The sequence below is a fragment of the Lissotriton vulgaris genome, chromosome 3_1 (genome assembly GCF_964263255.1).
Source record: "Lissotriton vulgaris chromosome 3_1, aLisVul1.2, whole genome shotgun sequence".
NCBI lineage: Eukaryota > Metazoa > Chordata > Amphibia > Caudata > Salamandridae > Lissotriton > Lissotriton vulgaris.
Window position 1 is genome coordinate 132,531,634 of NC_141689.1, and position 27,639 is coordinate 132,559,272.

At 45.0% G+C, this 27,639-nt stretch overlaps 1 protein-coding gene across 1 annotated transcript in view; it reads left to right on the forward strand.

Annotated features, from left to right (window-relative positions):
- The window catches only part of LOC147726081 (B-cell differentiation antigen CD72-like), a 171,858-nt gene extending 145,231 nt beyond the window's left edge, over positions 1–26,627 (forward strand). The window contains exon 8 of the mRNA XM_086962876.1: positions 25,773–26,627. The gene's annotated coding sequence lies outside the window, so the exon portion shown is untranslated. The remainder of the gene's footprint in view (positions 1–25,772) is intronic.
- Positions 26,628–27,639: the final 1,012 nt, after the last annotated feature.

Here is a 27,639-nt window from a genome sequence, read left to right on the forward strand (position 1 = left end):
ATTATACATGGTTACTCAATTTCTGACCCTCTCTTCACCCTTCCTTTCACACAACACAGCACATCAAGTTTGCTTGCTGTGTTTTGTTGTCTCAAAGATTGATATCTTGCCACCTTACTGATTGCTAAGAAGGTGGCTTGTGAGAAAGGCATTACACTACCCTATTAACTAAACTTAAGGTCCTGCATCCTCATTTTAATTTAGTGCATAATTTACCTATGGCAGTGCCATGGAGTGCTCTGCCCCCGCCGCTCAAAGATAAATCCTTTGTAACAACCTATTAATTCCTGCTAGCATTTTTATCATTTGCGGCCCATCCATAAATAGCAATTGGTGCACAAATGGGGACTTTTTAGTCGGTGCCCGGGGTACAATTTGTGGTGCTAAGGGCTTTTGAAATAGGGAACATGAGGCACACAACGTAACAACAACATTCCATGGTGACTGAAAGAACTATAATTTTTTTACACAAAAACATCAGTTTCCTCATTTTTATTTCAGAACAAAAAACACATTACTAACTATATTCTACCACTGCATTATGTTCACAAAGCCAATTTTCAAGTTACCAATGCATTGAGATGTGCTACGATGATGGCTGCTGCTGACAGTAGGAGAGATAAACACCCGGCCATGTGACATCACAAAGTTCGATGAACCATTACTGCATCAGGGCAATACTATTTCTAGGTGAACGTACATCCCATACAAATCCTAATTATGACCTACCTTTTGGGTCTTGAGAACCACATTCAAGTTACATACCTTATGAAATGTTTACAGAGTTGTCTCAGGATGGAATTTCTTAATAAGGTGATACATGTATACCAATCATCATTGACAACAGAATGTCAGCCGTTTGACGGACATAATCAAAATAGCAGCTCAAAGGAAATATATGTTGACCAGCTAATCATGCACCTGCATGCCCTGACCTCTGTTTCTGCCATCACTATGGTTCCCAGGATTTTAGGGTTGATGAGGGTTGAGAGTTATGTGTCAGCCCTACCATGTGGCAAGGTTGTGTGGCACACAAGGGGCTCCAGTATTCTTGCACGTAACATCAGAGGAGTACACCAGCACCCTCCCACTTCCCAAATGATCAACATATCTGAAGGGTGACCTAAGAAGACCTAACATATGATCTATAATGGCCCATGTACAAATGTATGCCATACTGTACCTCTGCTGAGACGCTGTGGTAGGACATTTATAAGGGGAAAGGAGAGGGAGAGAGAGTGCATAAGCAGCCTCAACTGCTAGAGAAAATAGAAAATATTGATACATAGTCTCCTTTTTTTGTAGAGAACATTATGTATGGCTACCTGTATGCAGTTTCTGTTAAATCATGTATGTAGGTTAAATAGAATATGGTATAGTTTATGAAAAGCCACTGAGTTTTAAATGAATTCCTGTATGGTGAGAGAGTACTTATCAAGTAGCCGCTTGTCACCACACCACATTCACCAGCAGCAAAGCAATGAGCAAGAGGTGACTGCCAGAAAATGAAGCAGTCATGTGTGCTCACTGGAAACACAGCATGCACAACAGTGATTGTGTCCCTGGCATCACAGGCAGCCTATATGTTGGTTGAGTTCCAGGGGTGCCTGTTATGGAATAGTGTGCTGTGTGGTGAGGTGATTGAAGTGCCACATGGGTTCAATAAATAGCACATGTGGGATGTTATAAATATCATAGAAACCCCTAGCAAACTTTTGTCTTACTGCACTCTCCTATTGAAGCATCTCAGGGCCCAACAATGTCACTGGACAACCTCTGAAAAGATCCAGTGGCATTAAAATATAGAGTAGCTAAGATTTCACATAGACTGGGAGAGCCTGGGAGCAGTATGTATCTCAATCAAGATCCTGCTCGCACTCAAAAACCATCTGTAAGTTGACAATAGGTGGAAAGCAGATTTTGGAAACCTCATCCTAACTGTCAATCCCAAAGATATTGGTTCTTTGCACAACGTTCTCTCTGTTCACCTCTTCCTCACATCATTCCTATGCAAAAGAATGGATAAACACAAACACATTCAGTGACATCCTGAAAGTACAAAAAATGCTTTTCTGTTTAACAGGGGTGGCTCCTCCACTAAGGTGGAGGAGTGTCGCCACACTGATAACACAAGGAGAGGATGGACATTCACCCCCAGTCACAGATCTGGTTTGAATACATCATTGTGCTTTAGCTCACTTCACCATCCCAATTCAGACCAAGCCATATGGAAATCAGTCTTGACCCCATGCCTCATGGGAAAAGTACAGCCCAAACTGCCTAGCTAGGACTTCCCTGAACTAGAAACAAGCATCCTGGGACCTGTTTCATTGTAACACCCATCATCAGCGAGGCTAGCTTGAATCCAGTGGCAAAGTGAGGAAGGGACCCACATCTGGGCATACCCTGCCAACTTTGGGTGAACAAAGCAAACAAAAGGAGATGATGGACAGAGCACTGAAACTTTTCAGACACTCACCCCCAGTCACAGATCTGAATTGAAACCATCATTTTTCTTTAGCTCACTTCGTCACACCAGTTCAGACCCAGCCATTTGCAAATCAGTCTTGACTCCATGCCTCATGGGACCAATCCATCCCTGGACTGGAAACAATCATGCAGGGACTGGTTTCAGGTTAACACCCATCATCAGCCAGGCTAGCTTTCATCCAGTGGCAAAGTGAGCAAGTGACCCATGTCTGGGTATAGCCTGCCAACTTAGGGCAAACAAAGCAAAGAGGCCCCACTAGTGATACACTACTCTAATTTTACCACGGTTGGGGATATTAATCTCCATTTTGATGATTTGAGGTCCCCTCTAGCTTCGTCTATACAGAAATGTTGGCTAGTCTTCAACTGCCTCAGATGGTTTCTGGCCCACTCATAAGCGTGGACACACATTGGATCCCATTTTTTCTAATCTTGTATACATAGTGGTTAGTTGTCCCCTGCCACTGGTCTTGTCCAATCCTAGTGCCATCCCCTATTGGATCCCTTATAACATCTCTCACAAAGTTCCTTCTGCGATTTTTAATGCAACACTGGCTGTGAACTGACCTATAATTGATAGCCATTCCACCAGAGCCCACAATCAGGTTGAAGACTGGATCTTGGAAGCACTTGTCTCCATCACACCAGTGGTAAAAAAAGGGCCCGTAGAATAATCCCCTCAACTGATTGGTTTAATGAAGAGCGGACCTTGCTAAAAAAAGCTATAGTGCTTTGAGTGCATATGACATCGATCTTACGATCAGGCCAGTAAGGAGGCATATCAAACTGCTCTATAAATCTATCATGGTTGTATCAGACAAGTGTGACATGAATTTTATGCTAAATTAATTAAGATGGCTCATACCACTTCCCAAGAGATTTCCTCTATTGTTAAATGTTTTACATCGCTGTATTGACTATCTGCAGTAACACTATGATCTAAGGAGGGCTGCGTCATACTGGCAGACTTGTTTTCTAACAAAGTTGGCACCATCTACTCCTTTTTCCAGAGACATCTAGAAATGTCCGCTTTGAAAAACTTGAAAGCAAAGGCCTAATCAAGTTCAAATCTATTGAGATGAGTCAGTTGAAGGGGATCATGTCCTCTATCAATTGGGGCTCTACTCTTGATCCAGCTATCCCTAATATCCCAGAGCATGGTATTATGGGAATTCTTCGTGTACTTAATGAAATTGATCAACAGTTCCTTTGAGGCAGCCCAGGTACCTCTTAACTTAAAAGATTTCTCTGTTTTCCCTTTGCTAAAAAAGCTCTCTCTTTATCCTACTAAGCCAGGGAACAATGGGCTTAACTCTCTCCCTCCTTTCTTCTCCAAAGTAGCTGAAAAATATATGAACCAGGTAATTGTCAGGTTTCATAGAGGAAAGAAATCGTCTCCATAATACTCAGTCTGGTTTCTTCTGCGATACAGCACAGAGTCTGCTCTTCTGTTAGCCTCTGAGTTCACGTGCCTGGCAATGGACAATGGAGACACTTCAGCTTACTCTTCAACACTGTGTCTTCTGGCTATGGAGTTACGGTGTTGACCATAAGGTGGTTCTTTTGCCTCAGGGAGTGACAAAGAGCTCATCTTTTTAATCTCTATATTTAACTCCTCTCTGCCATCATTGTGCACCATGGCATTGAAATAATATCTTACGCCAATGACACTCAACTGATCGTTACCTTGTCCCATAAGTACATTGCTGCTGCCATGGCTTTGAGCACTTATCTGTCTGAGGTATCATGCTGGATGGATCTAAATTGCCTGAAGTTAAACACAGATAAGACGGAGGTCCTGGTCCCGGCAGGCAGCCCTTGATTTGGTGTACAGACTGGTGGCTGGAGTCTTTGGGGTTCTTTCTTCAGCTTAATAACTTAGGGGTCTGGTTCAACAATCAACTTAGCGACCTTGCCTTAGCAGGTGTGTGTTTTGGCAACAACAAATTTCTCAAAAATTATATTCATCTTCTTTCTTTCTCGGCCCAGAAAACTGTTATCCATGCTCTAGTGCTCACTCAGGTGGATTATTGCAACATCTGGTACCTGGAAGCCTCCCAGGCAGAATCAAAAGACTCATGTGAATTCAAAACTTGGCTGCTCATTTCTTGCTTAAACTTTCCAAGCATGCACCTATTGACACGGCACTCCAGAACCTGCACTAGCTTCCGGTGTAAAACCAACTCTCTTTTAAGGCCCTCTGCTACTGTTGCAGGATCTACAGGGTGGATGCGCCAAGGTATCTTCACTCTCTTCACTCCTTACTCTCCGAGGAGATGCCTTCAGTCCTGTGATTCACTTCTCATGTAAGTGCCCAGAATCATGAGAGCTCACACTGGTGGAAGATCCTTACTCTTCCTTGCCGCTAAACTCTGGAATTCCCTTTCACTGCAGCTAAGGCAATATCTGTCAGATGCTCAGTTCCACATGAATCTCAATACTTTGCTTTTTTAAACTCATTCTCTTCTGCTGTTTCAGTCTGCTTCTGTCCTTCCAGCAGTGGGACACTGCTATTAGGAGTAACTACGCGCTTTATAAAATGAGTATTCATTGACTCATTCAACATGGAATATGTGTGGCCATAGGCATCAGTCAAACAAACATTATCATCATATGCAAGCTGTACACAAATCTGTGAGGAGCCATATTTTTAGGCTCATTCTGAATCAAATCAAATGCGGCAGAGAGATCAAGTAGAACCAGTACCATGGCCTTGCCCTGATCTACATCTAATCCGATGTAATCCTAAACTGCAAGGACAGTGGGATCAGTGCTATTATTGGCTCTGAAGGCCCTTTGTGATATTAACAGATGGTTGTTATTCTTCAGAAATAAATTAGTTGTTTGTAACTAGATTTTCCAGGACCATTGCTATTTAGGGGAGCAGGGAGTTAGGTTGATAATTAGATAGAACAGATAAAGCGGATCTGAGTTTTTTTGGCTGGGGGTATTATGGCTTGTTTCCAAATCGCGGGGTAATTGGCATTAGATAAGGAGAGATTAGAGAATTTGATAGGTAAGAAGTGAGTATGTGGGCAAGGTGGGAGAAAATTATGTGTGGACATGTATCATGTGGGGAGCCAAACCTGCCCTCTAGCATCACCTTCTCTATCTGGCCCATAGAGGAACTCACAAAGTTGCTTTGTTATGTTGGCCCAGTTCCTCACAGGAGATCTTCTCTAAAGATGGCTGTAAGTCAAAAGTAGAGTGAATTTAATCTGTTTTGTGTATGAGGACGTACCTTAGATCTTCACAATGGCTGGCGGATAGATTGATGGTTTGTGATAGGCGGGTTGGGTTGGCCAATTCTTTTTCTTTTTTATTTAAAAAAGGGCTTTTAAGGACCCTGGTTTTCTTCTAATCATTTGATAAAGTATACTGTATGCAGACAAAATATTGCGCTGGAAATGTCGACTTACACAAATATCATGACACAGAAATATCTACAGCAAGATTATCATGGTCAAGAATATCGACTTTAAGGTAACACATATCATTTTTTAAATATTTAATTCATTAATATCATTTGCAAAAATATATTTGTTTAAATTATTAATTTTTTAATTAGTGTTATGTATTTTAGTATGCATTTTAAATGTATGTGATCTATTTTTTGAATAAATATTGTTTTTGGGTTTTAATGTATCTGTTCCATTTTTTGTAGATATCAATTCTATTTTCATAAAAGTTAGCGATTTTAGTTCCATAGAGGGTTTTGGGTTTATAGGGGAATAGGGTGGGAAGTAATTTAATTATAATACATTAATGATTATTTTTTATTTAGTACTATTTATTTAATTTAGATTTTATAGTGTTAATTGTAGGAAGTAGTTTCTTATTAATTACTTATTAATTGGTTGTTAATTAATATAAATTAATGAGTTGATAAGTAATTATGGTAAAGGGTAGGAAGTAATTTTTTTGTGATTAATTATTAATTAGTAGATAATTGATAATAATTTATTATTTTAAAATTCATTATGAAAATTGTGTTATGTTTTTAGGTGTGGGTTGTGGATTTTTATGGGGTAGAGGGTGGAAAGTAATTTATGTTTAATTAATTAATAATTAGTTGATCCTCCTGCCCACTTACTTGCATTGTAATTGTGTGAAATTACCGCTGTTCGAGCGGGTCCGGTCCTGGGGATATGCTACCACGCTCGCCATATTGAAAGCGAAGGGGACATTTCTGGGCGCCATTTCTGAGCGTTCTAGAGCTCCTGTAACTCGTGATCTGCATACTTAAGGCGTCTGTATTTGGGGGCCAGCCTGAACAAGGTAACCTTGCAACGCACATTGTTAGCGCTGCTGTGCATATCTCACAGCGTTTTATGCTTTTAATCTCCCGTTTTCTATTTGAGTTTTCTTTATTTTGTTTTTCCCCTGCTTTTAATGCGTGTTCCCTCCTGCCCACTTACTTGCATTGTAATTGTGTGAAATCATCGCTGTTCGAGCGGGTCCAGTCCCGTGGATCTGCTACCACGCTCGCCATATTGGGAGCGAAGGGGACATTTCTGGGCGCCATTTCTGAGCGTTCTAGCGCTCCTGCAACTCGTGATCCGCCTACTTAAGGCTCTCTACTCAGCGCGCAGCGGTGACGCGCAGCGGGTGCGCCTTCCCTGCGCCTGAGTCGTGCCAGAGTCCTGCCCGTCTGCGCTCGTCAGCGCTAAGGAGGCGCCTGGCATGGCGGGACTCTGTTCCTTCTTTTAGATGCCTTTCCAGTATTCTAGGGAGGATCTCCTTAGATTGCGGTATATGACCTCTCCTTGTAAGCTTGCCCCTCTATTTCCTCTTTGTGGTCCTTATGTTTGTCCTTGCGGTAAGTTGTATCTCCTCATCCCTACTCCTATACCTGCTTTTATGACACCCCATTGTTTAGTGGATTCTCTGTCGGCTACTCCCGCTCTTCATACTCGGTCATCCTCACATTTAAAAATCTGGCATCTTAATGTCAGGTCCTTGCCTAAACACTACCAGGATATTCATGACCTGCTATCTCAGGAATCTCCTGATATATTTTGTATGACTGAAACTTGGCTGCAGGACGAGGCCACGGCCATAATCAATTTAGCACTTCCCTCAGATTATGCTATTTTTACACTTAATCGCAACTCCAGAGGAGGAGGTATTGCCATGGCTATAAAGTCCTGCTATCCTTGTATCTGGAAACCTATAGATATAGCTGGCTGCGAATGTGCTTTTTTTGCTGCTACTATTAACCACCATTTCACTCTGTCTGGGCTGGTGATATATCAACCACCAGGTAGTGATGTACAACTCAGGAAAGTGCTTCCTGAACTTGTTAGCTCCCTGGCGCTTGCCTCAGATAATTTTAGCATCATTGGGAATTTAAATCTCCATTTTGATGCCTTTGATACTCCAGTGATAAGTGGCATTCTTGCAGACCTAGAGGCTCTTCAGCTATCGCAGCTGATCCTCCACCCCACACATGAGTGTGGCCATACGCTGGACCCATTGTTTACCAGCTTGAGTGCGGTCAAGGTCAGTCTGCCTAGACCTATAGCTTGGAGTGATCACCATCTGATCGAGTTTCAGGTCACTACTAAGGACCTTTTGTATAAAACATCTGACAGAACAAACTTTAGAAGTCCCTGGAAAAAACTTAAACTTGTGGAATTTCACCATTTCCTGGAGTCCTCTCCTTTGGCCCCATTTGACGATGTTGAGTCCGGATATACCCTCTTCTGTGATTGGATCACTAAAGCCCTTGATGTCTTAATTCCTGCGGCGTGGAGTAAGAGCCGCCGGTCAGGATCCAGTCCGTGGTATAATCACTCCTTACGGCTTTTGAAAGCTACTTGCAGACAAGCAGAGAGAGCTTGGCGCAAGACCTATGAGGTGGGACTGAAAACTCTCTATCTTGCGAAAGTTAAATTCTATCACCGAGCTGTTTGCAGGGCTTGTGCAGCTTATTACTCACACAAATTTATTATTAGCCTTAATCCCACAAAGCTGATCTTCAAAGTTTTGAAAGATCTCACTGCTAACAGAGCCTCAGTGCCTGAGGTCTGTTCACCATCTCACTGTGAGGCTCTTGCAGCTTTCTTTGTGGAAAAAGTGACTAATATTTACCGCTCCTTCCCTAGTACTACGCTGGCAAGTGAGGATCTGGTTTCCACTTCTTGTAACAATTTGATTCTATCGACACTTCTAGCTCTTTCGGAGGGGAGTTTGAAAAATTGGCAGTTTAATTGAAATCTGGCTCTCCTGTGGATCCACTTAGACCTGCCCAATTTAAAGACTCAGCTGCCTTCTGCTTGCCCCCTATTCGTCATCCTATAAATCTATCCCTCTCTTCGGGTAAAGTCCCCTCGAGATGGAAACAAGCTCACGTTACTCCCATCCTGAAAAAACTGGACCCTCTAAAACTCCAGAATTACCGTCCTATCTCCCTTCTCCCGTGGGCTGCGAAGGTGACAGAAGCCCATGTAAACAGCATTCTGTCCAGTCATCTTCAATCTGCTAACATCTTAGACCCTTCGCAGAATGGCTTCCGTGCTGGGCACAGCACTGAGACAGCTCTTCTATCTATGGTTGAACATCTGCGCGCTGTGCTGGATGCGGGTCAAACGGCGGCTCTGGTACTTTTAGATCTCAGTGCCACCTTTGACACTGTTTCCCATGCAATACTTCTGCAGCGGCTGGGAGAGGCGGGTGTCAAGGGTTTGGCATTGGAATGGTTTTGATCGTTTCATTCTGATCGTACCTTTCGGGTCTCTACACCTCCCTTCGAGTCTAAACCCCACATCATCGAACAGGGAGTCCCACAGGGATCAGCATTGAGCCCCACGCTTTTCAATCTTTACGTGCAGCCGCTGGCTGCTGTCACCAAGCGTTGGGACCTTACACTGGTGTCCTACGCTGACGACACGCAGCTTACGGTTGCACTTAGTGGAGACTCTGATCCTGAGGCCTCCAACTTTCGTGAGGGTCTCAGTGCGGTGGCTGGATGGATGACAGCTAATTGCCTGCAGCTCAATGGGAAAAAAACTGAGGTATTGATTGTGGGCAAACAGAGTAATCTTTGGGGTGATAAGTGGTGGCCAGCTGACCTTGGCCCTACCCCGACTCCGGTTGCTGAGGTGAAAAATCTGGGCGTTTGGCTGGATTCTACACTTAGTTTTTCCTGCCACACCAAAAAAGTAGCTGCAACCTGTTTTGGCATCCTACGTGGGCTTAGGCCGGTGCTGAAATTCTTTGACGCTCTGACTCGACAATTGATCATTCAGGCAGTTATACTGTCCAGGCTCGACTATGCGAGCTCGCTGTTGCTTGGAGCCAATCAGGCCAAAATTACAAGATTGCAGCGCGTTCAGAACGCTGCAGCTAGGGCTTTAGTTGGTCTCCCCAAATTTTGTTCTGCTAGAAGCACTATTGTCAAGCTTCACTGGCTGCCTGTGCTTCAGAAGATAGAATTTAAGACTTTACGTCTTTCTTTTAAGATACTAAAACTTGCTTATCCTCAGATACTGGAGCATCTCATTCTCCCTTACATTCCTTCCCGTCAGTTGAGATCTTGTGGACAAAATTTAGCTGTAGTCCCTCGCTTTTTGAGAAGTAGGTCTGGTGGTCGCTCTTTTAGAGTGCTTGCCCCTAAACTTTGGAACTCTCTTCCTTCCCTTGTTCGTGCCCTTGATGACCTTTTGACATTTAGGAAAGCTGTAAAAACTTATATCTTCTCAAACAGTTGTTAACTTTCCTCTATTTTTTGTTGATTCCTTCTTTTGTTCTGTTCGTGTTGTGTTCCTTTCCAGGCGCAGCGCCGGGACGCCCCTTAGCTGGGACAGCTGTGCGCTTGAAAATGTAGTTAACATAACATACCATAACATCAGTAATAATAAATAATCAATTTATAATTAACCCCTTGCGTGTGGGGCGTATTCCCCGCTTGTGCTGACTCCGCCTTGCGCGGGCGGAGTCATGACGGAACGGTTCCATCATCAGCACAGCTCAACCAACGCTGATGACGGAACCGTTCCGTCATCAGCGTCGAAGGGGTTAAATAAGGTAATTGTTTATTTCTTTGTATGTGAGTTTTGGTTTTATAGGGGTAAGGTTTGGGGAGTTAATTAATTAGTTTCTGTTTCAATTTGTTTTTATTTAATAATATTTCTTTAATTGATAGATAATTATGTTAATTATGGAGGTACAGTTGTTTTAAATTCCGATGTGTGTTGTGAATCGTGCAGTGTTATAGTGTAGGAAATAAAAAAGATTGCGCTTATGTGATAATGTTTTTGTTATAAATAATCTCTAATTAAAAATAGTTTGGTTTTTGTAAATAATTTTTACATTTATTTAAAATAATATTTCTAGGTATTTGTCATATTTGTTTAACATTATAAAATTTTATATATTTTTCTTTTTATTTTTTTGTGATATATTGTTTGTTTTTAATTTTGAACTGACTGGTGTGGGACTTTTTACACCTCCACTATCCACAATTGTTGCACTAACTGGAGCGCGTAGAGTATTTTCTACCCCTTCCGCTATCCAACACTTCCCCTGGTGTTGCCCTAACTGGAGTGGGAATTATAATTTGCATACCTCTGCTAATCAACACTGTGTCCTTACTGTTGCCCTCACTGGAGTGGGAATAGTAAGATTTACCCATGCGCTATCCAACACGTTTTCTACTGTTGCACTCACTGGAGTGGGAATATTTATTTGTATTCCTCTGCTATCCAACACTTTCCCTACTGTTGCACTAACTGGAGTTGGAACAGTATTTTTCACCCCTCCACTATCCAACACTTTCAATACTGTTACACTCACTGGAGTGGGAATACTATTTTTACTCCTCCACTATCCAACACTTTCCCTACTGTTGCACTCACTGGAGTGGGAATAGTCATTGTTATTCCTCCGCTATCCAACACTTTCCCTACTGTTGCACTCACTGGAGTGGGAATAGTAATATTTACCCCTACGCTATCCAACAATTTCCCTACTGTTGCACTCACTGGATTTGGAATAGTAATTTTTTACCCCCCAGCTATCCAACACTTTCTCTTTTGTTGCACCCACTGGAGTGTGAATGGTAATTTTTACCCCGCCTCTATCCAACACTTTACGTTCTGTTGCACTCACTGAAGTGGAAAATGTAAGTTTAAAGACTTTTGAATAGTTTAATGTTTTAATTTATAATATAATGTTTTTAATAGATTTTATGTTATTGGTGTATACCATCACCTGGACAGGAAATACGTTTTTTATGTCAGGAGAGACTTCAGACATTAAGGCCCCGCACACGACAAAATTACGAAAACAATGGGCAAACTTCAAATGGTGCAGGAGACACAGGGCGGGCAAGAGGCGGATAACAAAGGAAGAAGAGAGGCAGGGGGCAGGGACCGGCAAAACAGCAAGAATGAGCTGAATCAAAAATCAAACGATCATTAACCTGACCTCCCTTATTCTAACACCTAAGGAGGAAGAAATATTAAATTTAGGTCTGACTTTTGCACCACCCTGCAATTTCAATTATCCGGCCACCAGATGCGACTTCTACAAGGCTGTTAGGAAGCTTAAACTCTGCAAACTATACGCCCTTAAAACCAAGTCTAAAGTGGCCACACAATTGCAGAATGAAACTGAGGGGGCGATAAGTAACATCTCTCAGAGCACGGAAATCATCACGGAACTGTGGAATACGGAAGGGGCAGGCTATGGGGAATTGGTGCCCATGATAGACGACATTGGAAAAATTGATGAATTTGGGAATAGGATATCAGCAATAACCCCTTCCAAACCCTCTTCAGTCTTCACCCCGGTACATCCCAGAGATGCCATCGACATCTTCCATGAGATTGTTGTTAAACAACTTAAGGATCAACTTAACCCATTGCCTGCGCCGCAAATTCCGCGCTAGTGCGGAACGTTCCATTGAGCGGATGGGATAGGAACGTTCAGCAGACGTGCGCAGCACTAGCGAGGTAGTGCACGCGATGTCCGCTGAACGTTCCCCGCACTTAAGGGGTTAAGGATCTGCAGAGAAATACATACCTCACCAAGAAAAAACATAGCGCTCTTTCTCAGCGATATGAAGCCCTCACAACCCGTCTAACCAAGGAAAAAGGCATAGTAATCTGTGGAAGTGACAAAGGTGGCAATATAGTGCTCATGACATGAGCAAATTATGACAAAGAGGCTTACCTCCAATTGAACGATCGCAAAAAGTAAAAAAACACACAAAAATCACCACAATCCAATGCCATCCATGACCTCAATGATGTTTAAATTCAAGACACCCCACAGAAAGACTAGGTTCATGCACCACTGAGTGCCCCTGGGCATAATGGTTGAAAGCAAGGCAAACTTGGTGCAGGCCTGAGCACACTGCCTGGCTTCAAAATGGCCCCTTGACCCCCACCACATGGCCAGGCCCTGCCTGTACCAGGCCTCAAAATGGCCACCACCCACATGGCCAGGCCCCAACAACACCCTAAAAAGTCGGAAAACACACAAAAATCACAACAATCCAATGCCATCCATGCCCTCAATGATGTTTAAATTCAAGACACCCCACAGAAAGACTAGGTCCATGCACCACTCATTACACCTGGGCATAATGGTTGAAAGCAAGGCAAACTGGGTGCAGGCCTGAGCACACTGCCTGGCTTCAAAATGGACCCTCGACCCCCACCCTCATGGCCAGGCCCCAACAACACCCCAAAAAGTCTAAAAACACACAAAAGTCACCACAATCCAATGCCATTCATGCCCTCAATGATGTTTAAATTCAAAGACACCCCACAGAAAGACTAGGTCCATGCACCACTCACTACACCTGGGCATAATGGTTGAAAGCAAGGCAGACTGGGTGCAGACCTGAGCACACTGCCTGGCTTCAAAATGGACCCTTGACCCCCAGCAGCATGGCCAGACCTTGCCTGGACCAGGCCTCAAAATGGCCCCCACCCACATGGACAGGCCCCAACACCACCCCAAAAAGTCGAAAAACACAAAAATCATCATAATCCAATTCCATCCATGCCCTCAATGATGTTTAAATTCAAGACATCCCACAGAAAGACTAGGTCCATGCACCACTCACTACACCTGAGCCTACTGGCTAGTGAGGCTTTACAGGCATCCCGACATTTTAAAAAAAATCAACATATAACAGTGAGCTAAAATTCCATGATATAAATGAGAATGAAGTTTAAAAAAATCACAAAAACAGTTGTATCATGCACCCATGACTAACCCTGGGCCTACTGGATACTGTGGCTACCCACAATATATATTTTTTTTAAGTTGTGAAAAAAGTTTTAAAGCTGTAGTTGCCTCAACTGCAATGCCCGAAACAAAAAAAAAACAACTTACTTGTAAAATCTCAAATCCAAAAGTGATCCAAACTCCAAAGTCCAAAAAGTCCTCAAATACAAATATCCAGCAGCAGCCACAAAAAGTAATCCTTCCAGCTCCAGATCCAAATCAAAAGTGACCAGGTCAAGGACAAAGCACTGGGAGGAGCCTGCTGGACAGGAACAGGAAGTTGGAGACTCTGGGGCACTTCCTTCCTACCACCCCCCCAAAAATGGACTCCTTGCACCAAAAAGTGCAGCCAAATGTCAATCTGAGGAGTTATTCTGATCAAAATATTCATTTTCAGAAGGTTTATGCTTCCTGCAGTGGATTTCTTGTGCAGAATTACAATTTTTGCAATTTCGGGAACGCGAGCTGTTCAAATCTCCTGCCGGAAGTCAGCTGCGCGCCGCATCTACGTGTTCGGCATTGTTTAAATCCGCAATGCGTGATCGCGGGCCCTTATGACGTACTCGCGTTGTCAAACTCTTGTTGTGCAAGATGGCGAGCCGCAATGACGTAAATGCGTTCGAAAAACTCTTGCGCGATCACGCAGCAAGTTCGAAAATGGCGCAGCACACGCAAACCGGGAAAAAACAACTCGGCGGCGCGCGATATTGTATTTTTCAAGCAAGCAAAATATTTCGCAGCTTGCGAATTTGCGGATTTATGGGCAAATTTGCACGATTCATGGACCGAAACAGATTTTACGCCCACGCTTAGTTGATTGTCAGGTCATTAGGTTCGATCCAGTGGAGGTTGAGATCTCGAAGGAAAAGGTTTTTGGAGCTGGATAGTAAAGATTTAGTTAGGATGTCAGAGAATTCTTCTGCAAAGGGAAGGGCTTCCCCAGGGGATGATATATGTTATGCATTCATATTGAGGGAGCATTTAATTTTGAGTTCGACGACTAAGGGCTCCATTACGATGTCGGGCGGATCGCCACCGCCATGGTGGCGGTGGCGATCCGCCCGACAGAAATGCCCGCCTGCCACCCTTTTCCCCCCGCCACATAACAATAGCGGGGGGGACCGCTGCGGAGGGAAACACCGCCCGCCACTTTTCCGCCCCGGTCGCCTTGCGGCCGGGGCGGAAAAGGAATAATATGCTGGCGGTGTCTAATAGACACCGCCAGACATATTATGATGCGTGGTGTTCAGTGCCTTTCCGCGGCGGCGATGCCGCCACGGAAAGGCATGCGGTCTTCCCTCTGGGGGCCCCCTGTGGGCCCCCAGAGTGAAGTACAGGTGGGGGGTACCTGTGGTACCCCCCTTCATTGTCATTTGCAAAGCAGCAGGCACCGCGCGGTGCCTGCCGCTTTGCAAATGACAATGTTAAATTGAATTTTCAGCATTGTGGCGGCCGGTGCAGAGAGCACCGCCCGCCACTATGCTGAAAATACAGGATGTGCCCCGCACTGTGGCGGGCACATCCTAATGGCACCCCCGGGACCCCCGCCCTTATGGCGGGCGGTCCCGATTTACGATGGGATGACGGGCGGGCAAAGTCCGTCCGTCATCCTAATGGGCCCCTAAGTATTCGAACGTTGTGTAGTCAGTGTTATTAATAGGGGAGAGTTGAAGTTCTTCTTCAAAGATGATTGCTAGGTACCCCCTATTTTTTCAGGTCTATCTCTTCTGGGATTGAGTAGCCAGGCGGGGTCAGAAGATCGATGATGGGTGTCGAATGGTCTTTGAGCCAGGTTTCAGTGAGGAAGGCAATATCGGTATATTCATTAAGAATGGTTTCATAGATTTCTGTTGCATGTCGAACAGCAGAACAGCAGTTTACGAACATGCATGTAAGGGGTTTGGGTTTGGCGATAGGAGGGGGGTAATTGAATACTAGTGAGTTGGGGTGTCTTGGGGAGCTAGGAGGCTCAGGGATTCTGCAGGTCCCCAGAAAAACAGGAATTTTGGAGTGAGAGGGGAGATTCTTTAAGTGAGGAGTTGTTAAGGTTGGTGAGGCAGAGGGCAGAGAGGTCAGGGGCGGAGTAGGTGTTAGAATTTCAAAGGGGTCTGTGGGAGCGGGAGAGGAGTGGCGTTGTTAACCCATGTTTGGGATCTAGGGGCTAGATGTAGGTAATTCCCATTTACAGACTCTTAAATACCCAATTTTACCGATTCGGTATTTAAGAGTCTGTAAATGGGAAGGGGGCAGATGTAGGTAATTTTAAAATCTGAATTACCGAATCTGTAAAATTCTGTATTTACCGATTCTGTAAATACAGAATCAGTATTTCCCATTGATTCCTATGGGCTTTGAAGCCCAATAGGATTGTGTGGTAAAATACTGACTCTTAAGGGCCTGTGGCACTGTAAACTGTGCCACCTACATTTGTAATTACAGAATCGTATATTTACTGATTCAGTAATTTACCGAATCGGTTATTTTACCGAATCGGTAAATATACCGATTCTGTATTTTTCAGCCCCCTACATCTGAAAACCCTAATACCGGTCGGAAACGGACGAAATCGGCCGTTTCCGACCAGTATTAGGGCTCCTACATCTGGCCCTAAGTGTTTTCGGGGGTTAGCATAAAGGTGGGGCCAGGAGGGGGGGCAATGGGTTTGTAGGATTTGAATAGGTTGAAATCTTATCTGAGTAGGGTAGGTTTGGTAGCTAGGGTAACAAGATTATCGTCCAAGTTACAAAGTGTCTGGCTGAGGTTAAGGAGGAGGGAGGTGGTTGGAGTGGAGTGGGTGTTAGGGGCAGAGTGACTACAGAGATGAGGTTGGCATCTTGGTTTGAGCGGTTCATCCGGGGGAGTGGTGTGGGTAGGTCCGTGTTTAAATGAGGAGTGTGGGAGGCCAGGGGAGGGGAGGGTAGTAAAGCCTGGTGTTGGAGGGAAGGGATGGGAATGATGTGCAATGGCTTGGAGGGGGGTGATGGGGAGGGGGTATATGAGGGGAGCATGTGAGGTGTGAAATGGGATGTGGTATAGGCGTAGTAGGTGGATGAGAAGTAAGAGGAGGGCATGGTCAGAACCTGCGGAAACGGTCATAAAGGGATGGTTTAAAAGATGAGGGGGGCTGTTAGGGAGGTGATAAGGTGTTGTAAATGGATGGTCATTTGGGGATATGGGAATTTGAAGGAGTGGGTTAGCGGAGAAGGGGGGGTATTTCCAGATAAGTGGGTATAACCGGTGCTGCGGAGGAGGGGGTGCCATTATTGGGGGATTGTTGTGGGGGTGTGGCGTTAGTCTCTGGGGGGTGGAGGAGAGTTGGGAGTAGGCATGGAAGGGAGCTAGACTGGGGAGAGGGGACAGGATTGCTCCACGGGAGGGGTCGGGTGAGGGTGACATAGAGATGTCATTTGTGAAGGAAGGGGCTAGGGCATGTAAGTGGGGTTTTTTGTCATTATGGGATGGTTTAGAAGGGGAGGAGGGGTACTGGGGACGTGGTGTTGGAGGAGGACTGTCATTGGGGTGTATGGGAGTATGGAGGAGGGTCTTAGAGGCGTGTAGGGGGATGATGTCAGTGTGGAGGGTGGGTAAGGAGTTAATGGGAAGGGTGAGTCAAAGCAGGAAGTAGTGTCATGGGGTAGTAGAGTGATTCACTGGGAGGTGGAGGAGATTTGGGCATGGATGGAGCTGGAAGCTTGACTCAGTAGAGGGGATAGTAGTACGGTAGGGGAGGGTTCAGGTGAGAGTGCCAGAGTGGTAGTAGTTGTCGGTGGACTGTCGTAAGGGAGAGGGTTAGGAGTTGTGGTGATAGAGGGGTGTACTGAGGGTTTGAGGGACAGAGGGGGGTGTTGAAGGGGGAGAGGGTTAGAAAGAGTGCTGAAGAGGAGTTCAAAAACTGTGAGGTGTTGTTCAGAGGCTTGGATCAAGATATTTCCAGTTTTGTAGATGGAGATTGTTATATCACCAGGGAAGAGCGAAGAAGGAGAAGTGGCAAGTTTGAAACCGTGGGGGATTCTGATTGCGCTTGATAATTGGAGGTGGTGTAAAAAGGTGCTCTTCCATTTGGAGGGGCGTTTAGTGTAGAATATATAGTTCGTTTTAATGGAGGACGTGGGGCTGTGATAGTTGTCTTCGATAAGGGTTTCGGGGTTTTGTTTTAAAAATGTATGTTTAAGATTTTTTTAGGCATTCTGAATCACACATAGAAAGAGGAATGTTCCTCTCAGGTTTTTGTGCAGAAATGTGCCCATTCCTGCACAAAAACAATCTTGCCTACAACACAGGCACCCTTGAATCATGGTGAAAAAGTGCCAGCATTGGTGCTATGTAGCCAAAATGGCACCAGCGCAGGGAAAAAGGCAGAAATGTGTAATATTCTTTAAAATAAAGTGCATTGTTGCCCTTTTCCTGTCACGCAGTGGAGCGCAGCTAGGTGGCTTCTCTGCTTTGAGTGACTTCCTCATACACATGCGCCATATATACTACTGTTTAGCCAGGGATTACAGAATCCCATATATTATGCTGCTGGTCTGTATACATGGCTGCGAGTAATATAATAGACAGACAGGAGGTTGACCTGTGAGACTGTGTGGATCCTGATGAATGGAAAGGTTGTTAGTCAGAAACACATAGGGTATTAATTAATCACAGACATAAGTTGATGCACATCAAATTCCTCAACAGCTGTATTGGTCCCCCAGATTCCTGCATTGGCTAAATCTCGAGCAGCCAGTCTGTTGCTTTAGATGTGGGCAAACCCCAACAAACCTTTTTCTCCTAACATGTATGTGCCCTCTGGTGACTACTTACTGGAGAGAGGAAGTCAGAGTTATTGGGGATGTGATGCTCCTGTAATACTACTTTTGGGATTTGTTAAGCCTGTTCAACAGTAACCCAGACGATTGGTTGCATTATTCATTCTCTTTGCTAAACAATGTTTGCCTGAGCCTTGATAATTGCCTGGGGTGGGGTGTGAGGCTGCTGTTGAAAGTATGGCATTGTACTTTCAATCAATCAATCAATCATATCATTTGTAAAGCGCACTACTCATCCGTGAGGGTCTCAAGGCGCTGGGGTGGGGAATGCTGCTACTACTCAAAAAGCCAGGTCTTGAGGAGTTTTCTGAAGGTCAGCAGGTCTTGGGTCTGTAGGTGGATGGAGAGGGTGTTCCAGGTCTTTGCGATGAGGTAGGAGAACGATCTGCCCCCTGAGGTCGCTCTTCGGAAGCGGGGGACTGTAGAGAGGGTGAGGTCGGCGGAGCAGAGCTGTCGGGTGGGGGTGTAGAATCTGAGTCGTCTGTTGAGGTACGTTGTTCTGGTGTTGTGGAGTGCCTTGTGTGCGTGGGTGAGGAGCTTGAAGGTTATCCTCTTGTTGACCGGGACCCAGTGCAGGTCTCTCAGGTGGGGTGTGATGTGGCTGCGGCGAGGGATGTCGAGGATCAGGCATGCAGAGACGTTCTGGATACGTTGGAGCCGTCTCATGAGTTTGGCTGAGGCTCCTGCGTAGAGGGCGTTTCATTAGAGGGGGTGGCATTGCTGTCATCTCTAAGGACTCCATACCTTGCCGTTTCCTTGATAGTCCCCTGGCAGACTGTGAAAACGTCCAATTCACCTTGCAGATTTCCCCTTGCTCCTCTCTCTCTGGACTCCTTATTTACCGCCCCCCTGGTGCCATGGGAAAATTCATTGACTCCATTCTAGAATGCTCCTTAGCTAGATCCAGCACTCAGTCCAACTTCCTTATTCTAGGGGATTTTAATATCCATTTGGAAGATAGCAAAGATAATGCAGCCGTAGAACTGATTCAAGATCTGGCCACCCACCAACTGCACCTACAGAATTCCCTCCCTACTCACAACAGAGGACACCTGCTCGACCCCATATTCTGCAACTTCCAGGACCTTGAGACCAGGCCCCCCACTCCCGTGCCATGGTCCAACCACCTTCTCATTTCCTTCAGCTGGCACATTTACTCCAAACCGCCGCAAATTCAAGCCCCCGGCAGACCATCTAGACCCTGGGCAAAACTAGACGTTGCCAAATGGAAACAACTCCTCGAGGAGTCAGTCCCCAACCTTAGCTCTACCATTGAACTCGCAGACAGGGAATTCTCTTCCTGGATTACCAACTCCTTAGACCTGGCCCTCCCTAAAAAATCTCACCGTAATCTAAGGAAAAAAGCAACTTCCCCATGGTTTACCCAGGAACTCCGCCTTTTGAAAAAAGCCTGCAAGAGAGCAGAAAGAGTCTGGAGAAAAGACTTCAACCCCACCGACAAAAACGACTACAGACTGATGATCCTGAATTATAAAAAAGCTTTGAAAAACGCACAAACCTCTTTTTACAGCGAGAAAATCAGCCAAGCAGCAAACTCATCAAGGGAGACGTTCCTCACTTTGAAAAAGCTTCTCAAACCCCCCACTCCCCCAGATGCGCGAGACCCTACTATAGAACACTGCAATGAGTTAGCTAACTTCTTTGACTCTAAAATTCAAAATATACTTAAACAACTTCCGCCGCTCTCCCCTTCAGACCCACTCCCCCTCCCCTCCTCCCATCAGCAAAGAAATGGCGTTGAACTTAGCAAATTCCAACCCATCAACGCGGAAACTCTGGGCTCTATACTACAAGCCCTCAAAAGCGGATCGCCCCACGACCCTGCCCCGCTGAGACATCTTAAACTTGTAGCCCCGAGCATTCTGCCTCTCATAATCAACCTCTTAAACACCTCTTTCGATTCCGGAATAGTGCCCACTAACTGGAAAAAAGCGGTAGTGAAAGCACTCATAAAAAAACCTAACCTTGACCCGGATAATCTGGCCAACTACAGACCTATATCTCTCCTCCCAGGCATCAGTAAACTGGCGGAAAAATACATAAACTCCCAGCTCTCTCTCTATCTGGAGTCCAATGAATTGCTAAAAATCTCGCAAACGGGTTTCCGCCCGGGCCAAGGGACAGAAACAGCAATGGTGGCGGTGGTCGAAGAAGCCAGGAAGATCATCGATGCAGGAGGATCAGTGGCAGTGATCCTCCTGGACCTTAGCGCAGCTTTCGACACCGTCAACCATAGCATTCTTGCCCAACGCCTAGCAAATCTTGCCATTAAAGGGACAGCCCTTGAGTGGCTAAAATCCTTCCTCCACAATCGCTCCTTTCAGGTAGCAGACGGAGACTGTATCTCCAAGGAAACCCCGATACGTTATGGAGTGCCCCAGGGCTCCTCTTTGAGCCCGACACTCTTCAACGTATATATGGCACCTCTGGAACACATTGTCGTCCCCTATGGCATCAAACTCCTGACCTACGCGGACGACACACAGTTGGTCGTTTCCCTAAGCCAGTCAGAACCCCCCTCCATAGATCTGTATTCCTGCCTGGAGGACATCGTCAGTTGGATGAGCAACTCCCATTTAAAGCTCAATGGGGAAAAAACGGAGCTAATGGTATTAGGCAACCAGTCCCTTTTTCGCCCGGAGTCTTTATGGCCGCCCAGCATGGGCCCACCTCCAACCCCCAAAACCGATATCAAAAGCTTAGGGATCTGGCTGGACGATAAACTTACTCTCAGCACCCAGGCTAAGAAAACTGCAGGAACTTGCTTTGGCTTGCTCCGGTCCATCCGCAAAATCCTTCCTATCCTTCCATTCCAGTCTAGAAAACTGGTCATCCAGGGCCTCATACTGTCCAGACTGGACTACGGAAATGCCTTATACCTTGGATCCCCAAAAAAAGTCATCTCTAAGCTCCAGGTGGTGCAAAATGCTGCGGCAAGAATTCTTACTGGCACCAAAAAGCGCTGCTCTGCCAAGCCCGCACTCAAAGAACTACATTGGCTCCCGGTGGAACAAAGGGTCCATTTCAAGGCCATGTGCCTAACCCACAAAATCCTGCACGGAAAAGCTCCCCCGGTTCTGAAAAATCTCGTAACTCCCCACATAACAACCAGAACCCTACGCTCTACCAATGCCCACCTGACTAAAATACCCAAAACCAAAAAATCTCGTTTCGGAGATCGGCAATTCTCCTACCTGGCATCCAAGATGTGGAATACTCTTCCACCAGCCCTCCGGGCCCAACCTAATCTCTTAACATTCCGTAAATCCCTGAAGACATGGCTGTTCCCTTGATCCATGCTACCCCCCGGCCCTCTTTTTGGAGAACTTAGTGGATTCTGTCAGCGCTGGGACGCTCCCGGGCAGCCATGCGCTCTACAAATCTCCTAAATAAATAAATAAAAATAGTCCAACCTACTGCTGACAAGGGCCTGGGTGACTGTTCTTCTCGTTTCAGTGGGGATCCACTTGTAGATCCTACGGAGCATGGAGGATGTTGAAGCAGGAGGAGGAGACAGTGTTGACCTGTTTAGTCATGGAGAGGGTGGAGTCGAGGATGACCCCTAGGTTGTGTTTGTGGTCGGTGGGTGTTGGAGCGGTTCCCAGTGTGGTCGACCACCAGGAGTCGTCCCAGGCCGAAGGGTTGGATCCGAGGATGAGGACCTCCGTCTTGTCCGAGTTCAGCTTCAGTCGGCTGTTCCTCATCCATTCAGCAACAGCCTTCATTCCTTCATGAAGGTTGGTTTTGGCAGTGTGCAGGTCCTTGGTGAGGGAGAGTATCAGCTGGGTGTCATCAGCATAGGAGAGGATGTTGAGGTTGTACCGATGGGCGACGTGGGCGAGCGGTGCCATGTAGATGTTAAACAGAGTTGGGAGGAGGGATGAGCCCTGGGGTACGCTGCAGATGATCTTAGTGGCTTCCGAGCGGAAGGGGGGAAGGCGGACTCTCTGTATTGTGCCAGAGAGAAAGGAGTTGGTCCAGTCCAGGCACTTCTCTTGGATCCCAGCGTTGTGGAGGCGTGTTCGTAGTATGTGGTGACAGTCCGTGTCGAAGGCGGGTGACAGGTCCAGGAGGATTAGGGCCGCCGTTTCTCCATTGTCCAGCAGTGACTTGATGTCATCAGTGGCGGCAGCGATGAGGGCAGTCTCGGTGTTGTGGTGGCTGCGGAACCCAGACTGGGAAGGGCCCAGGATGTTGTTCACCTCGAGGTAGCCGGTCAGTTGTTCGTTGACGGTCTTCTCGATGACCTTTGCCGGGAACGGGAGCAGGGAGATGGGACGGAAGTTCTTTAGGTCCTTGGGGTCCGCCTTGGGTTTCTGCAGGACAAGATGCAGGGCCTGCAATGCTGACCTTGACAGAGTCAGCTTTAGCACTGGTGGCGCCCAGTGCGATAATGTTTTTTGACGCCCCCCCAATGACCACCTAAGTCGGATTCCCTTCCTACCACCCTTTAACAGTCTCCATAACCTCTCTCTCAGGTACATTTAATACATTTTATAGCATCACTCATAAAATTGAAGGGTGTCAGAGCACTTTACATAACACACAAATTACACAGCCATAATCATATGTATGTAAATCCGTGTATAGTAAATGTTACATAAGACAGAGGACAACAAGGGGTGGATTTACATCTATACAGGTAGGCAGTATGGTTGAAGAGTACTTGGTCTGGAGAAGCACAAACTCTGAATTTAAAATGGGGCTCTCCTTAATAACAAGAACTGATTTGCACCCACATAAACCCTTTTTGCAAAATTAGAATAATGATAGTCTGGGGTAAAAAAAACCTATGCTCTAATCTATACTTTAAAGTCTACATGCAGTTCTTTGATGACAGTTAATAACTCACTGTAAACTGCTACTTAGGTGCAGAAGTGTGGCTCAGGGGTTAGAGGGTGGAGAAGTGTGGCTCAGGGGTTAGAGGCGGCAGACCCGGAAGCTGAGATCGGCCCTGGGCCAGGGTTCAATTCCCTGCCCCGACGGGGGTTGGGCTCAATAATTCCACGGACTCGATAATTCTCGCTCCGGTGCCTACTCAACTCATGGGTTCACACTCTGCGACTCTGGGCAATAGCTTGCTTAATCTCCACAACGGCCCCTCGCGGCGGGATGCCTGGCTTTCACCTTGTGAATACCCTGCCGGGGTATCTCACAGGGGAATACCAGGACGGGTTCCCTAAGCAAGCGCATAGATGCCTGCAATGTGGGCGATTTGCGCTATATAAATCCATGTACATTTACATTTACTTACAAAAGGAAGTCTCTGACAAAAGCAGTAACCCACTGACCTGTATACATTATATTCACTTTGTGATCTGCATGGTGCATGTTCTTTGAATAAGGCATTTTAACCCTCTGCACTTCCTTACTATGAATCAAAATGTCCACAAGTCAAAACTTCAACAGACAAAACTCCAATCTCGCCAGGAAGAACATTATTCACCAGAGTTTTCTTGACCTTGTTATTGTTGACTGAAAATTGTGGATGCCAGGAACAGGGCAGCAGGTGCTTTTAAGCTCAATATAAACTGGCAAACAGGGGCCCTCATGTGAAGTTAGCACCCGGTGCTGTGGCACCGGACGCACCATCCTAGAGCTGGCCCTGTATCTTGGGAGAATTGGGGTCCCTCAAAAATTACCGGTCCTCACAGCAAATAGAAAAAGAGTGAATAGGCAGAATCTGATTGTCAGACACCGTACTGAAACTAACAGGCTGTGCGTTTTTATGGCAATACATGAAAATGGGCCTCTTTTTGAAGAGGAGATATGTGGCCTTTAGGATTCTGACAGAGACATGAACCTTTTTTCTCATATGAGTCAGTGCATAATAACTATACTCTTGCCCTGGTACTACTTTTTTTGTGCTCAACGCAACTTTATTTAAGCATGCCACATGTACCTGTTTGTTACATGGTTGGGTTTAATTTCCATATACCCTGGATAACTTAAATGAAGTTTAAAAAAAGAAAAAGAAATAGCAGGCAGGGATGCACACAGTAGAGTTACTTTTAGACACAGAAAAACCTCATAAACTTGTTGAGTGGAATCCTGGTTTCAGAGCTCTCAGTTCATAAAACAGTCCTGGACAATTGGCCACCCGCGTGTCAGGCCTACAATTCAGAGTCAGGTGGCTTGAATCTGCAGTGAACCTGACATCTCATATTCCTCTATCCCAGCTTCATATCTAAAATGGCGTCCTTGTACTTTGAACATACCTTCTTCCCTCTGGCGGCACCTAGACCTTATGAAACATTGGAGGTGACCGTTTTGACCTTGCTGCTTCATGTTCACCTGCAACTGCCATTTATGTCTCTATCTGATATATGCTATGTGAATACAGATATTTCCCTTCGTTACAAACCCCTTAGGAAAGTATAGCACTTTGACGCATTCCTAGGTCTACTACAAATGGTAAATCTGGGAATGCGCCAACATCCGTAAGTGGATGCTTTGGAACACCCTTTTCTCCACCCATGGAACTCCTCCCTAGGGCAAAATAACCTGAAGCAGAGATTTGCGCTTCCTTAAGTTAATGTAGATTTATCATGCCACACAGGGCCACTAAAGGTGTCCTTGTTTAGCTTGATAAGATGCCTTTGTGACCCCCTTGCATGGCACAAGGGTGATTCAAAACCTTGTTAAACCTTCCCCTGTGTGTATATACACATTTTATTCACTTATTTAAAACCATTCCTTTGGGATTTGATTTAAGTATTTGCCTCAATTATTTTCTATGTTAGTGTATTTTAAGATCTGTGGACGGTCATGTGTGGTGCTGGACTTCCTCCAAGACAGTATTGGGCAAATGTTTTAGGACCTTTTTGGCTGTAGTAAGTTTAGAAGTGTAGTTTGTGAGTAGCAATAATCTTATGTGAATGTATTATACATGTCCTCCTTTATAATCTAACCTTACCCCTTTTAATCAGAGGTACATATTTCTGGTTTTCCAGCCACTGCTCCCGCTCCCTCTTTCAGATACCAACCAAACCATAGTCTTCCATGCTTGGAGATCTTTGCACAAGTGCTAGAGATGTCTACAAAGAACACATAGGAGTAGCTTAGTTTGTGTAAATACAATTTTGTAGTACACATGTAGTGCTACTGTAACACTACAAAGTGCATGCTGTCAAAAGGCACCATAGACAATTGTTTAATGTTAGAGGAAATAAAATCATCCTGATTGAGTGTTATCCCTTCTATTTACAGATTCATCTGACAAGTTTACTGCTTCCTAAATGGGATCTGGCTCCGAAAAGAGAAACTTTCACAAGGATACAGTGCTGCATGTTGAACGTTCATTGGAGAAGACCTCTAGCAACAAAGACCAAATGACCCATTGACATATTAATGGGCCTTGCATGTTATATTGACAAGAACGTTTCTTAGACTCATTGCAGATAGTGGGTAATTAACTATTTCTAGAAGGATGACCCTAGACAACCAAACATCACATGCAAAGACATAAAAAACATTACAATGAGCTTAAAATATAATTCTTTCTTTCTTTAAAATGGCATAGATATTTTCATGTCCTGCCTATTTTGTAAAAGGCGTATTGTATATAATATTGCAATAGATGGAGCAGGCATGGGTCAATCCTTCGAACATGATTTGAATGCTTTATTGTCTATTTAGCTTCAATATTCCTTTGTCATTGCTAATATTGGAGGAATTGTATCCTTCCACTGCTGAATTTGGATGCTACTCTTCTTGCCTTGTAGCATTCCACTGGACTGCATGACTGGCCTACATTGTCTGCCCACAGTTGCATCTATTGCTTGCCACAGCCCACCCCAATCAAAGCTACATTGCTTACTTTTAATACTTTTTTACTAGTAGCTTTTTAAAATACCTGACAGGTGCAAACTGCTACTAGGGTATCTGATCATCTGACCCTTCTCTTCCAACTTGTTTTTTTAAAATGGTTTTCTAGCAGTTTTGGACTTGTTTAATTTTGTCTTTCATCTTGTACTGCTGCACATACCTTTTACATCCGGCCTGCAGGAGTAGGTGATGAGTATTAAACGTGGTGAGGCTTAACACTTAGCAAACCCACGGACCTAAGGAGACTGCTTGGCGATTCTACCCTGAGAACATTTTGAAAATAATCATTGGTAAATGCATTAGGTTTCACCAATGAGATTATTAATAAGAGGTGTGGGAACAGTGTATGAGTTCAGGGAGAACGATGTGAGTTCTCTCTGTGCAGGGCGAGTGGTGCATAAATGAAGGTTGATAAGGGACTGAGTGCAGGGTGAAAGTCCTTAATGTATGGTGATTGATGTGCTTTCTGTGCAGAACGAGAATTTTGTGAGTGTACAGGTGAGAGATGTTACACTGCACAAGGTAAAACATGTGCAAGTATAGTGTGAGTGGTGAATCAATGGTATAGGTGCAGCTTGAGAAGTTTGAGTTCAGGGTGAGAGGTGTAGGTGGAAGGGGATGGGGCAGAAATGTGAATGCTGGGTGAGAGGTATGTCAATGATGAGTGAGACCAAAGTCAGCACTGTTTGAGTGATGGGTAAGCAGTATCTGAATCTGGCTGCCAGCACAGTGTCATGTTGGCTTTGCAAAGTAAATGGTGGGTGAGTGTGCTGGGTGTTTGGGAGTTGGTGAACGATATGTAAGTGTTGTGCAGCAGAATACATTTTTATAATATGGAAAGATGACCTCTTTCTAGAAAATCTAATTAAAACAGTGCACAATTGTTTCCACCAATTCACCCTTTGCATATGTCCAAGTTTATGAAATCATGAAACATGAGCACTTTATTAAAAGTAAAAAGATGGAGAAAACCTTGCTTCTGTTTGATGAAATGTTCAACCAGCTGCAAAGCGTTCTCCCTTGTTGGTGTAGACCATTTATAATGGGTGCTCTAAGCCACTCGTTAGAGACAAATAGAACTATACCCTACTGTTGCATAACAATTCTCACCTGGCAGCATGGCACATTGAGTTAAGGATTGCTGCTTAGATATCGCCACCTTACAACAGTACACATTGTAATCAAACACAGAACATGCACCCAACTCATCCCGAATATGAAAGCCAAACAACACTTTCTACCATCAGCT